The sequence below is a fragment of the Rhincodon typus genome, chromosome 12, assembly GCF_021869965.1.
Source record: "Rhincodon typus isolate 14 chromosome 12, sRhiTyp1.1, whole genome shotgun sequence".
NCBI lineage: Eukaryota > Metazoa > Chordata > Chondrichthyes > Orectolobiformes > Rhincodontidae > Rhincodon > Rhincodon typus.
The window spans coordinates 26,221,704-26,237,390 of record NC_063343.1 but is presented as its reverse complement, the minus strand read 5'-3'; positions in this window follow the sequence as shown (position 1 = coordinate 26,237,390).

The window sequence follows — 15,687 nt, the reverse complement described above, 5'->3', positions numbered from 1 at the left end:
TGAAAGATTTTGGAAAAAATGACCTAGACAATTATCCATTACAGCAAGATTTGAATTCTGAACATGTATGAGTGAAATAGGTTGCTGTGAACTTTCAAAAGGTCACTTGCAAATTGAAGAATGTAGTTGAATTCATCTCTTAGACAAAAGCTCCAAATTATAATTACTAATACCCAAGATGGTGTAAAGTGAAACTTCTTTCAGAAAGTAACACTTTGGAATAAACTATATAATTAATTTGAGACATCATGTAGTAAGTATAGCATGTTTGTGAAGAATAGATGATTTTGAACACATGCTTGCTAAAGTTCCCCATCACTAGGGAGTTCCATGCCTCACAATTATGTCTTTGTGGTAAGCAAGAGGGATTGGGAAAGTTTTTAAAACTAACAATAGTTGGCCAAAAAATAAATAAAAAGGGAGAAAACAAACTTTGAGGTAAACTTGCAAGTAATATCAAGAAAGATAGCAAAAACATCTTTAACTATATAAAAAGGAAGAGAGAAGCCAAAGTGTTCTTAGGGAATGAGGCTAGAGGAATAATAATAGGATCTTTGAGCATGAGGCTGGGGAAATAATAATGGGGAACCAGGAAATGGCAGAGGAGTTGAATAAATACTTTGCATCAGTCTTCACAGTAGGAGACACTAATAGCATTCCAAAATTGCTAAATAATCTATGGGCAAAAGGAGGAGAGGAAACAAATACAATAACTATCACCAGAGAATTAGTGCTAGGGAAACTAATGGGACTAAAGACCGATATATCCCCTGGACCTGATTGGATGCATCCTAGGATATTAAAGGAATAGCTACGGAGTTAATGGATGAGCTGAGGTAGTCTTCCAGGATTCTACAGATTTTGGAGAAGTCCTAGAGTATTGGAAAACTGTGAATACAACTTCTTTATTTCAAAAGGAAAGGAGACAAAAAAAAACAGGCCAGTTGGCTTAACATCTACTATTGGAAAAATGTTAGAATTTCTTATAAAGGGTATAATAGCAGACCATTTAGAAATATATAATATTATCAAGCAGAGTCAGCATGACTTTGTGAAGGAGAAATCATGTCTGGTAAATTTACTAGAATTCTTTGAGCAGGTAACAAATAGGGTAGATAAAGAGGAAGCAGTGATGTAACATATTTGGATTTTAAGAAGGCTTTTGATAAAGTACCACACATTGTGCTACTTAGTAAGATAAAAGCCCATGGTGTTAGTATGGTATATTAGTATGGATAGAGGATTGGCTAACTAATAGAAAACAGAGAGTTGGGATATGGGGGTAATTTTCAGGATGGCAACCTGTAACTAGTGGTGTGCCAAAGGGATCAGTGCTGGGGCCACAACTATTTACAACATATATTCATGACTTGAATGTGGAAAATAAATGTACAATAGCCAAGTTAGTAGATAACACAGAAACAGGTGGGAAGGCAAATGGTATGGATGGCAGAAAGAGTTTTTTAGAGGGATATAAGCAGGTTAAGAGAGTGGGCAAAAACATGGCAGATGAAATATAATGTAGGAAAATAAGAGATAATGTAGTTGACAGGGAGAATAGAGGAACTGGATAGTATTTAAATGGAGAAATACTGTAGAAAGCTATGGAACAGAGGGACCTGGGAGTCCTCATCCATGAACTACTAAAAGCTAGCTTGCAAGTTCAACATTTAATAGGGAAGGCAAATGGAATGTTGGCCTTTATTTCAAAGGGAATGGAGTGTGTGTGGGGAAGTTTTGCTAAAAATGTATAAGGCACAGTCAGGCTACAGCTGGAATACTGTGAACAGAGTTGGACACCTTATCTTAAGGAAATATATACTGGCATTGGAGGCATTCCAAAGATGGTTCACTAGGTTGATCCCAGGTATGGAGGAACTGTCTTATGAGGAAACGTTGAGTAGTTTTGGCCTGTACCCATTGGAATATAGAAGTATGATAGGTGACTTTATTGAAGCATACAAGACTCTTAGTGGACTTGACAGGATAGATGCAGAGAGATAGTTTCCCATTGTGGGGGTAGCTGTGACCAGAGAGCATAATCTTAGAACAATGCATTGTATATTTAAGACAGAGATGAGGAAGAATTTCTTCTCTCAGAGGGTCGTGTATTTGTGAAATTCATTACTATAGAGGGCTGGTCAGGCTGGATCATTACTATATTCAAGGCTGAGATAGGCAGGTTTTTACTCAGTATGGGAATCAAATGTATAGGGTAAAGGCAGAAAAGTCAAATTGAGAATTATCAGATCAGCCATGATTTCATTGAATTATGGAACATACTCAATTGGCTGGATGGCCTTCTTTTGCTCTTACATCTACGGTCTTGTGTTGATGTAGACTGTTAAAATTTCACATGATAGGTTTAGCCAATAATTCCATATTTATCATGTGAGTACCAGGACATTAGAAAGTAAACTTCATGATTTTGATGTTTTGTTGTTAGCTATTGCTCTGTTCCTATGAAACCATTTCAAACCAAAACTTCAGAACACGTTAATGCCTCTTTAGAATTTCAAAATAACCTCATTATAGAAGTAACTTATTTTTCAGTTTACTTTGATGTATGCAACTACAGAAGTGCATAATCCAGTAATAGGGGTTTGCTATATGGGCAGTTGGGAGATTTCTTGAAGTACCTCACAGAGGGGTCTCATCTGTGTTTCCCTCCATTCTTACGACAAGACTTCCATCTCCTTTTTTAGGAATGCTATCTGTTTACACTTGGTTTAATCTAATAAAAATTCAATATTGAAAAAAACTTCACAAAGTTCACAGATCTCAGGTGACTGCTTGGAAAAAGATGCTTTAGAAAATAGTTGGATTTTTCTTACAACTGTATTTTATTGTGACAAGTGCCACCTGCAGGCCATGCTGAATGCAGGTTCCCACATAGGAACAGTTTGATTAGTTTATTTCTACAAAGAAAATGATCAAAATGTATTCAAATATCAATTATTCAGACGGCAAAAATAGAATAATTTTTCATGCACCATTCTTTGCATAGTTTTTCTTGGACTGTTGCCTGAATTGTAGTTTATCATGCATTTATTACTTTTACATCAAGGCAACCATTCAGATTCCATGCCCCAGTCAGTATTTTCAATGTCTAAACGTTTCTGAATGCTGTGGGCAGGACTTCACAATAATTTTGCATCAGCATCTGGAACTCCTGCCCATATGCTCAATGATGTTTAAATGTTGGAAATAATATTAACAAGAAAAACCAAGAACTTTGCAAAAAGGTTGGAAGGATGTTGGAAGTGTACGGTTGGGAGGGAGAAGGAAAATGCCATTGGTAGTGTGAGAAAGTAGGATTCCAACATGAGCTGGGAAGTGTGGGAAATAAATGGCAACATTAGCTCTGAGGAATGTGGGGAGCTGCAGAAGCAGTGAGAGGTTCTGTGTGAGTCTGGAGTGTAGATTGAGAAACTTTTATCATGATGATCACTCTAATTCAACTAACACTACACATCTGCAAAAGCAGATAATGTCTGCAAGAAATTTTGGAAATTCAGACATTTAATGTCGTAATTTGATGATATACAAATAATGAAATGTTGGGTGTATCTGTAATTTAAGTCATGAGCAGTCTGTATACCTTTGGTGTGACTAAATGTCAGAAAGTTATAGTAAGGGCTGTATTAAGCTGAGCAATCAGTTTTTCAAAACTGACTGCCAACTTTCAGTAGATTCCAGGTTGATTTTTACCCTTACGACATGAGGCAATTTGATATATTATTGAAATAAAGGAGCTTTTCAACAAAATATTGTGTGATTGTAATGAGATCAGCCGGGTAGACCTCAGAGAATATGAGTTCCCTGATTGGGGCTATTAATTTGGTCCAGTCAGGGAGCTGTGGCTGGCAAATGTAAACATGAGTGTCAGAGGTTCTGTTCACACTGAGAGCTGGCTCTGAGGGAGCTGGATCAGTGTCAAGGACTTTCCACATATAAATAAAGGATGACTTGGTGACAGGGTATCGTCCCCTCTGCAGTTATTTCAGATTTGATGAAGGTCTCCAATAAGAGACGATCTAACCACTGCCCCTTGAAATTCAATGGTGTTACTATCACTATATCCACCACTATCAACGTCCTGGGGGTTACCAGAAACTCAGTTGGACTCACCACATAAATACAGTGGCTAGAAGAGCAGGTCAGACGCTAGGAATACAATGGCGAGTAACTTACTCCTGACTCCCAAAACCTGACCACCATCTACAAGGCACAAGTTAGTAGCGTGATTGATACTCCCCACTTGCCTGGAGAAATGCAGCTCCAAAAACACTCAAGAAGCCTGACTCCATCCAGAAAAGTAGCCCACTTAATTGGCACCACATCCACAAGCATCCATTCCCTCCAGAACCAACACTTAGTCGCAGCAGTGTGCACTATTCACAAGGTGCACTGCAGAAACACACCAAAGATCCTGAGACAACACCTTCCAAACCCATTACCACAAGATGGTTAAGAAGGCATTTAGCACACTTGACTTCATTGCTCAGACTATTGAATGTAGGGGTTGGGATCTCACGTTCAGGTTGTACAGGACATTGAAGTACTATGTGCAGGTCTGGTCGCCCTGTTATAGGAAGAATATTATGAAATTGGAGAGGGTTCAGAAAAGATCTACCAGTATTATTGCCGGGTCTGGAGGGTTTGAGTTATAAGGATAGGCTGGGACTTTCTTCACTCGAGCGTGGAAGGTTGAGGGTGACTTTAAAGAGATTTATAAAATTGAGAGGGGCATAGATCTGGTGAATAGCATAGGTCTTTTCCCTAGTGTGGTGGAGTTTAAAACTATGGTGCATATTTTAAGGTAAGAGGAGAAAGGTGTAAAAGGGACCTGAGGGGCAACTTTTTCATTCAGAGGATGGTTCGTAAGTGGAATGACCTGCCAGAGGAGGTGATGAATGCAGGTATAGTTGAAACATTTAAAAGACATTTGGCTTAGTGGATGAAAATAGGAAAGTTTTAGAGGGATATGGAGCAAACGTAGGCAAGTGAGACTAGTTTTAGTTTGGGAAACTTGGTTGGCATGGACAAGTTAAAGCATAGGGTTTGTTTCCATACTGTATGACTCTCTGGCCCTATAACTGTATGATAAGGGCAGCAGATACATTAGAACACCACTATCTGCAAGTTCCCCTCAAGCCACACATCATCCTGTCTTGGAAATATATAGCTGTTCCATTACTATCACTGGATCAAAATATTGTAATTCCCTTCCTCAGGACATTATGGGTCAACCTACTGCATATGGACTGCATTGATTCAAGCAGCAGCTCACTGCCATCTTCTCAAGGGCACCTTGGCAAGAAAGGCTGCCCAGCCAGCGTTGCCCATATCTGAGTGAATAAACAAAAAGGTTAAGTCTGAAATAGATGAACCCAGATGAGCTCAGAAGGCTGTTCCTCAGATTTCTGTTGAGCTGTATTGGAAGACTACAGGAGACAAGAGCAGAGAAATTAGGGTGAGTGAATGATAAAATATTAGATTAACAAGCAACCAAAGTTTGGGGTCATACTAACTGACTGAAAAGAGGTGCTGTGCAAAATGGTCACCAACCTACATTTGTATCAAATGTATAGGGTAAAGGCAGAAAAGTCAAATTGAGAATTATCAGATCAGCCATGATTTCATTGAATTATGGAACATATTCAATTGGCTGGATGGCCTTCTTTTGCTCTTACATCTATGGTCTTATGTTGATGTAGACTGTTAAAATTTCACATGATAGGTTTAGCCAATAATTCCATATTTATCATGTGAGTACCACGACATTAGAAAGTAAACTTCATGATTTTGATGTTTTGTTGTTAGCTATTGCTCTGTTCCTATGAAACCATTTCAAACCAAAACTTCAGAACACGTTAATGCCTCTTTAGGATTTCAAAATAACCTCATTATAGAAGTAACTTATTTTTCAGTTTACTTTGATGTATGCAACTACAGAAGTGCATAATCCAGTAATAGGGGTTTCCCATCATAGAATGGATCACATTCTGGCAGTAAATACAGGATACTAAATTCAAACAAGCACAAGTACATTACTCTTTTCAACTGTAAGGAGTTTTATGAACATGGACAGTGAGTAGAGAGAAGATAAAGGGCAAGTGTTGTATTTCTATGCTTGCATAGAAGGCTACCATGGGAAGGGGAGCTTTTATGGGGGAAGACTGAAGAATAGGTGAGAGTGTTGCAGACGGAATGATCCCTTCAAAGTTCTGAAAGGGGTGGGGAAGATGTGTTTGGTGAGCTGGAGGAATCTGCATTAACCTAAAGCTGTATGCTATTTTGTTTGTCTGCAAGAATTCAGTGAAACTGCTTTAGAAAGCATGGGGTTAGTCTCCTGTTTATTACAAACCTCTTCTTATCGGATTCTCTTTTGGTGTTAATATTATTTGAAATGATCAGTGCTACTAATTGTTTTTCGTGGAAAATACTAGCAGAGTTGCATGTACAATGTACAAATACTACTGTAAACATTGAATTCCAAGTGCTAGAAACTTAATTATGTTTGCTTAAATCTCGTTAGATTTTTAAAACGCCATTAAAAACAAACATGATTAATAACATATTGTGTGAAATATTTGGCCAACATTCCATTTTTTTTTCCAACTGTAACTTGTACAACATTATCAGCCTTTTTAATTTGTAGGTTTCATGTTTTCTGATGTGTGGATTGTCAAAATGAATTACTTTGTGCATTTTCCTCTATTGTGAATGATTTTATAAGTATTATTTTTAAGGAATTCCTGGTGATGGATACATGCAATATGCCCTTGTTTTGTCTTCTGTAAAATATTATTCACATTTTTGACTTACTCTTGGGATGTGGATAGAATCATTTATTGCCCGTCCCCAATAGCCCTTGACAAGGTGGTGGCTGTGAGCTGCCTTGTAGAACTACTGCAATCCATGTACTTGAGGTACATGTACAGTGCTGTTAGGAAGGAAGTTCCAGGATTTTGACCCAATAACAGTGAAGGAATAGTGAACTGTGCACATTGCACAAATTTGTACACATTGAATCACAGAAACACAGAAATGTTATAGCGCAGAAGGAGGCCATTTAGCCCATCATGTCTGCAATGGTTCTCCAAATGAGCTTTGTGGCTTGGTTCCATTCTCCTGCCTTTTCTCCATACCGTTGCAAATTTCCTATTAAAATTATCATCCAATGCCATTTTGAATGCCTCAGTTGAATCTCTCTGTGCCACATTTCCAGACAGGGCATTCCAGACCCAAACTATTCATTGTGTGAAAATGTTTTTTTCTCACCTCACATGTGTTTCTTTTGCAAATCATTTTAAATCTGCTATCTCTTATTCATAATATTTTTATTACCAAGAATAATTTCTCCCTATCTATTCTGTCCAGACCCATTAAGACTGAAAATTTTCATCTGACCTCCTCCTCCTAGCGTTATTGTCTCTAAGGAGAACAGATCAATACTTTCCAATCTATTCTCATAAATGAAGATCCTGAAAGGATTCTTGTAAATTTTGTCTGGACTGTCTCCAGTGTGTTCACATCCATCCTATAGTGTTGTGTCCACAATTGTACTCAATACTCTAGCTGAAGCCCAACAAGTATCTTATACAAGTTCAGCATCATATCTTTGCTCTTGTTCCCTATGCCTCTATTAATAAAGCCCAGGACATTGTATGCTTCATTTGCTGTCACCTTCAATGATCTCTGCATATATACAAGTAACACAGGTTACTCTGCTCCTGCACCCCTTTAGAATTGAACCCCTTATGTTATATTGCCTTATCATGTTCTTTCTACCAAACCACGCACTTCTGCCTAGAACTTCATCTGCCACCTATCTGCCTGCTCCATCAACTTGTGTACGTCTTTTGAAGTTCTACATTGTATCCCTCATGGTTTACAATGCTTCCAAGTTTTGTATAACTCACAACCTTTGAAATTGTCCCCTACACATCAAAGTCTAGGTCATTAGTATTTATCAGGAAAAGTTAGGGCCCCAATACTATCCCCTGGGGAACTCATCTACAAATCTTCCTCTTGCCATGAAAATATTCATTTCCCATTACTCTCTGTTTCCTATTACTCAGCCAATTTTGTATCCACACTGACACTGTTCCTCTTAGTCCATGACATATAACTATTCTCATAAGTCTGTTGTGTAGCATTATATCAAATCCCTTTTGGAAGTCCATGTATACTACGTCGTGAGCAATATTATCACCATATATTTTTCTATTGTCCTCACAACATATTTCCAAATGACAATCTGCACCTGTAACTCCTCTATCTTATTTACTGTACACCGTGTGTCCATATAATTGCACAGTGACTCTGGTTTAGTCTTCTTTACTTTCTCCTTTACTGTGAATTCACTGAGTAATAAACTGTTCTGAATACCAGAATTATATGTCTCTCTAAGTGTTTTGTGAATGCTGGTATTCATGCCTACTATACTTCCTTGGTTTCCTCAACCTGTGAAGTTAGATTAGAGCTCTCTCAACAATGCTAGCAAAAAGCCACCAAAAAGTTCAATCTTATTTCTGTTCAGATGCAAAACACCTGTTTTGTACAGGTGCCATCTTCCTCAGAGCCTGTCCCAGTATCCTGGGAATCTAAAGTCCTCCCTCCTGTAATCATCTTCCCAGCCATACACTGATTTGAGTTATCCTTTTATTTCTGTACTCACTTGGATGTCCACTCTGGGGTAATCCAGAAATTACCAGAGTTGAGGTCCTGCCGTTAACTTTTTACCTCATTCACCAAATTGTGATTGCGTGACCATATCCTCCTTCCTGCCTAATTCATTGGGAACAACATAGATCACACCTCTGGATGTTGACTCTTCTCCAAGAGAATGTTTTGCAGCTTTCTGTGATGTCTGGCACTAAGGCGACAATGTTCCATCCAGGAGTCATGCCTACAGCCACAGAAACACGTGTCTGTTCCCCTGACTAATGAATCCTTTATCACTTTTACTCTATCTTTCATCTTCCTCCCCTTTTGTACAGCTGAGCTATTCATGGTGCCATGAGCATGGCTCAGACTGCACTCCCTTGAGGAACCAGTATACTTGTCAGCTGCCAAAATAGAAAACTATTTTGTGACTGGGACCCAGGGAACTGCTGCACCATCTGCCTCTCTTGGAATGCCACCTATTTTCTTGCTGCCTCCAGCCACTTAAGCTATGGTGTAACCACTCTCTGAACATGCTATCCAAGTAACCGTCAGTCTCGTGGGTGTGCTGCAGCATCTGCAACCATTGCTTGAGCTCTGAAACCCTCAAGTTTTTGGAGCTAGCAGCACTTCCTGCACACATCATTGCCTAACAAACTGAGAAGGTCATCACTTCCTATATATTACACACCAGACATTCTGGTTGACCCAACTGAGCTGCCATGTATTAATATTACCTCCCTCATGTTAACTTCATTCTGCTTTTGCTTATATTACTTTGCTATATCAATCCTGACTTTCTCTTATTCTTGGTATTTCTCAGTTAAATCCAAGTATAGTTACTTCTTTAAAAGGAGTACAGATTTCCAATTTAATAAAGCAATTTAAAGAGAGTCCATATTAGCTGTTGCTTACAACCAAAGAACTTACCAAGAGAAGATAAAAGCACCTGCTCCCCATATTTCACCAAACTCCCTACTCAGCACACTTTACTTCTTGAAGTCAACCTTCTTAAAGCCTCTTTGTACCCCCGCACTGATTTCCCTCTTTGAACAAAATCCTCAGATTGCTCACTCAGCTTCTCTTTGTCTCTGTTTCAGGCAAACTCTACTTCACACTGACCATGTGCCCTTATTTTGCTGATGCATCACTGCTTTCACTGTGTGTCTCTGGTGAAGGGAGTGAACATTGAAGGTGGTGGATGAGGTACCAATTAAGTGGGTTGCTCTGTCCTAAATGGTGTCACGCTTCTTGAGTGTTGTTGGAGCTGAAACCATCCAGATATGTGGACAGTATTCCATCACACTCTGACAGGTAATTTGCAGATGGTAGGCAGGCTCTGAGAAGTCAGATGGTGAATTATTCACTGCAGTATTCCTAGCTTCTGACCTGCTCTTTTAGACAACGTCTTTATATGGGTGGTCAAGTTAAGTATCCAGTCAAAGGTAAGACCCAGGTTCTTGATAGTGGGAGATTGAGCAATTGTATTGATAGTAAATGTGAAGGGGTGATGGTCATGCCTGGCACTTATGTAACACAGATGTTACTTGACTCCAAATGATAAAAATTAACAAGTGAAGGAAACTAAATGAGGTAAATTGAACAAACCCCTTCCCCCACCAAATAAAAACCTGTGTAGGCTTTGTGTTGCATGATGAATCCAAACATGATAATGGGCAGGGAGCACAAAGTCGATGCACTGCCTGCATCACATTGAACAGGCACAAGATCATAGAAACATATGAACTGGAGTAGGCCATTCAGCCCCACAAGTCTGTTCTGCCATTCAATATGATCATGGCTGATCAGTGGTCTAACTCCATATACCTGCCTTTGCAATATGAGCCATTACGGGTCATCATCATGTTTGTTTTTTGAAGCCATTGCTGTCACTACTGTTGAGTGGCAGCATGCCTCACAAACAAACACAAAACTGTAATATGTTTACATGAGTTGAAGCTTACCTGCACCACTTAAAGCCAGACTGCACCTCTTAAATGCAAAATGCACTGCGGTTGGAAATTTTTCTACAAATCTTTCTGAAATGGAGGAAGACTGAATACGGGCAAAACATGGGAGAGAAGATGCTCCAGCATTCTGTGTTGTGGGATTGGAGGCCTAGGCCTAGGTGGAGGAAGTGTATTTAAGCAGATGAGATGTTATCCATCCACAGGGACTCAGAGGCCATCCAAATTCCCAATATGTAATAGAAACAGATGACTTGCAGTCAATGCTAAGAGTCTGACCATGAGAACTGATACAGTCAAATAGCCTTACCTGAGAGATCAATGACAGTGGGTGCAACTTCAAATGTCACAATACACATACACTTAACACTGCTGCTAACCTTACATCTACAGCACACAGCTTGCACACACTCACAGTTATTCAACCTGACAGCCATATCACACAGATTACACCAATAGCACTGATATACTTTTTCTCTTGCAGAACAAAGTGACACATATTTAGAGGGAGCAGAAGCCACCTGGAAGGTGATATGCATCTCATTAGCATTGTAGAGTAGATAGTGCTGACCATCACTGGAATAATTATTTCTGTTGCCACACCCAACAGTGGGGCCAAAGCTTTAGTGAATGATGGTATCCTTTTATCTAATTCCCAGTCTCTCCTCCAACTTCTCCCTTCCTTCTACAATCTCTTCTGTTTGATAGTGTGATCATATGCTCCTCATTTTCCTTGCTTCCCCTCACTATAATTTTACCCTTGTGCGTGTCTCTGTTGAGATACCCAAGAATTGCCACCTAACGAAGCAGGAGTGGAAGATCAACAGATGGATGAGTAGCAAAATAATAATAATGAAGAGCATTGTCAGTCAATGTCACATTTGCAGCCATTGGCTCAGATACCGACACTTCATGTAATTCAGGGGTTAACAGAGGGGTAGGATTTATACGTGGTGAGAGATCACGTTGCCTTCAGTCAGGGCAGGGGACAAAGATTGTGCTGATGCCAGACAGCTTGACATAGGTTGAGTTCTCACAAGGATAACTAGTTAATGTGTGTTTCCATGTGGCATGTTTTGATTTGTAAAAATGCCTTGGAATGTTTTTTTGTGTTGGTTTATTATTTTTGTATCGTAGCTAAGCAGACATTGTGGTGCAGAAACAGAGAGAAATAAATTATGGTACTGGTGATGAATGAGAAGTTGGTTTTACATTTATTGATGTTGTAGTCACATAATTTGGTTCACCGACACTTGACCAGAAAGGGGTTAAGCTCTTCTTTCTCTTTCTCTTCCTCTTCCTCAGTTGATTGTTGTAAAGCTGATGGCAAGAGCTGTAGCCCGTTATGGTAAGGCAGCACAGCATGCAGGTGATTACCATGAAAATTGATACCCACACTCCTAAATATTACAGGACTCCTTCAGAATAGTCCAGGCAGTGGCATCAATGTTGCAGTATCCAATTGGCCTGCTCCATCATAATCCATGAGGCACCATCGTTTCCATTCTGTGCATTGCCCACGTTTGCATGGGTTGTGCGTTGGAGTCATGAGTCATGAAAGCATTCGCTAGCCTTTGTCTGCTTCCAGTCATCCTTTGGTATGCTTTGGTGGCTGTAATGCAGATGTCTCAGTGAATCACCACAGAACAAAGACATCGTGACTGCTGCCAGGATTCTGACCACTGATGTGCATGATTCTCTAGCTATTGACACATAGCTGCTGGGTGGTGGAAACTCCTGCATGTCAGAGTTGGGATTCAATGCCCCCAAAGTGACGCACCTGCAGTGAATAGTATCCTGTACCATGGGAAAGCTTACAATCATCGATTAATTCATTGATATCTGAAGCAGTACCAGAGCAAGACTCTGCAGCAAAGCAGTTAACGTGGCAACAGAGCATGGCAGCAGCTGGGACCCAGCATGAGTCTGGATGGCAGCAGTGGCTGGTGGTGAAAGATGACGGCAGCAGTGATTGGTCACGAAGGACGGCAGCAGCGGCAAAGTGGCAGTCGGGATCAAAGTCTTGTGAACAGCGGCAAAGCCTGGTGTACCTGATGGAGGTCGGTAATAGCGGTTGGCGGTGAAGGTGACTTGCTTGCATGGGGCGGGTCTTAGCCCAGCGCTGGTGAAAGCATGCTCAGTGCAGGGGGAGTGAGCCCTCTTGGGGAAAGCCCAGCTTGGAGCACTTGCAGACCCATGGCTTAAGAAAAGGCTGCAATGTTTGACTTTTTAACCTTATTTCTTTATTTTACAACTTTTATACTAAGAAGAATGTAGTGCTGAACTTTTCAATTTATTTCTTTATTTTTCCACTTCTGTGAGTAAGATTTTGTCTCTATGTACTTTGTACCTAAGATGGCACCATGTGTGGTGACTTTGTACACTTCTCTCTGTACACTTGTACCCCGTACTTGAGTACATATGACAATAAAACCTAAATCTAAATCTAAACCTAAGTCGAAATCCCCATGGTCTCACACGCCTAAATTCCTACTCTGCCTATTCCTTTCTGGGTTAGAGAGGTTAGCTGTCTTTGAACTAAGAGGCTCAAAAGCTAATGCAGTACAATAGTGGGCGATACACTGGGAAATGATGCAAATAACTCCAGCTTCATCCTAGAAGGAATAAAACACATAAAAGTTCTTGGCAATAGTCACCTATGCAGCCAATAGCTAGGTGATCATCACCCTGCTTTGTTTTTGCAGATGTGGTAGCAGATTTCAGTGAGGGCACCTTTGCTGAAGCATAGCTGTCTTGCACATCCTTTCTCACTGATGTTCAAGTAGCAAAATTGCTCCTTTGATATCCTGGGTCAATACAGTCTCCTCCTGAAAGCCTTTCTCTCTCTCTTTGTTCCTCCCTCTTCTGCCTTCCTCCACATGTCTTTTGTTCATTCTCCGTATCAGGTTATAGTCAAGAAAAAGACTTACTACTCCTCCCATGTCTGCGGAGCAACTGGTTTGAGCGAAGTCTTGAAGTCAGGTCAAATTCTCAGCAGCTGTCCCACATCACTTTCTGTAGACTATTAATGAATTCTAGAAAACACGTAGCAATTATACAACCACAGCTACTCAATAGAAATCATCAGCAACTAATCTGTGGTAGTTCATGTTTCATTTAAATAGTATCCATAAGGCCAGGGTGGACCTTCCGACTGCTGGTATTAAACCAGAATACATTGTTGTTTAATGTTATAAGCTTTCAACTTTAAGCTGCTGCCTCTGCACATGCTAACATTTTCAGCAAGGTAGACTGCCAAAAGAAGTGTGTGCATGTGCTAATGATGCCATTTTAAATCAAAAAGAAACACATAGCACTGTTGACTAAGAGGCTATAAAGTGTACTGAAATGTAATGGGTTAACAGACTGGGGTTAACTGAATATGAGTCAAGTACCAAAGAGATTGGTTTAAACTGTTTCATCTAGGCCAAAACTCTGGCATAAACAAGATAAATTATTGATGGAGTTAAGACAAATGGCACGATCACAAACTGCCACATAACAAGATGAACCACTGATTGAGTTTAAAGGGTAACTGAATCACATACTTGTACTAACCAACAACTATAGGTTTGAGTAAAGGACCTGTAATGAGGTCAACGTGAACAGCCCCCGGCAATAGAACTCAGAACTAACATTGCAAATAGATACAAACAAAAGAACTTGGAAGAACCTGGTCAATTCCCCATGAAATGGAAGTTCAGTGATCCAACTGGTATCAATATTCTGGTAGATTGTAATGATCTATGTGCATATTATTGAATAAAATCATTAATTGATCAAACCATTCCGTGAGTAAGATTGATCTGTGTGGTTCTCAATCTCAGTAGTTATAAAGGAGAGTTGTAATCTTCCTTCAATGAGCTGGAACCATTGGTCAGAGCAGTAAGACAGAACTCTGTCTTGTCCTTTAGTGAGCTTGGACTGAGTGCAAGCATCCAGTAAACAGAACGGAGGGTTTGGATGGATGTTATGTTGTAGAAGAAGATAAGAAATATGCCATTGATACGTCCCAAATCATTCTAGGGTAATTTAGGAAAGACAATGACAATGAATGCTCCAGAGTGGGAAACGCTTTTGCGACAAGTATTTAAATAAGTTCGAAGTCACATGACACGAGGTTATAGTCCAACAGGTTTATTTGAAATCACCAGCTTTTGAAAAGCTGCTCTTTCCCCATGTTACCCTTTGAGTTCAATCAGCAGTTCATCTTGTTATGCACTTCACTTCACAGGATGTCAAATAAAGTTGTTGGACTATAACCTGGTGCTATGTGACTTCTGACCCAGTCCAACACCGGCACCTCCACATCATCTTCAAATAAGTTGGCCGAAACAGATTTAAAGTTACGGTCCTTCAGCAAAGGGACTGCGGACGGCGTATGGGATTTAAGTCGTCAATGAGCAGATAAAAAGGCCGCCAAATTACTGAGATAACACATTTTCAAATAACACATTGACAAATTTTCTGAAGAAGGGTCCCAACCCGAAACGTCAGCTTTCCTGTTCCTCCGGCTCCACACTGTGTTATCTCTGACTCCAGCATCGATAGTTCTTACTATCTCGCCGAATTACTGAAGCGGCTTGCAGTAGCTGGCTGCTTATAGCAAGTGCGGACAAGGAGAGAGCGAGGAAAATGAGAATAGGGGAGGAGATAACAGCAAAGGAATAGCTAAAGAGTTTAAAAGAGGAACTAGGTCGAATAAAAACAGAAAATGAAAGGCTGAGAACCAGTGCCCAACTACAGGTGGTTAGTTTGAGCCAATTTCGGGCACAAGGTGAGAAAACACAACCCGAGGATGAGAAAATAGAAAAAGATGAGATCATAAAGGAGTCTGAAGAATGGGTGAGAAAACGTGAGGATTTACAGGTAACAAGGTGTAGAGCTGGATGAACACAGCAGGCCAAGCAGCATCATAGGAGCAGGAAGGCTGACGTTTCGGGTCGAGACCCTTCTTCAGAAAATGGTCTAGACTCGAAACGTCAGCCTTCCTGCTCCTCTGATGCTGCTTGGCCTGCTGTGTTCATCTAGCTCTACACCTTGTTAT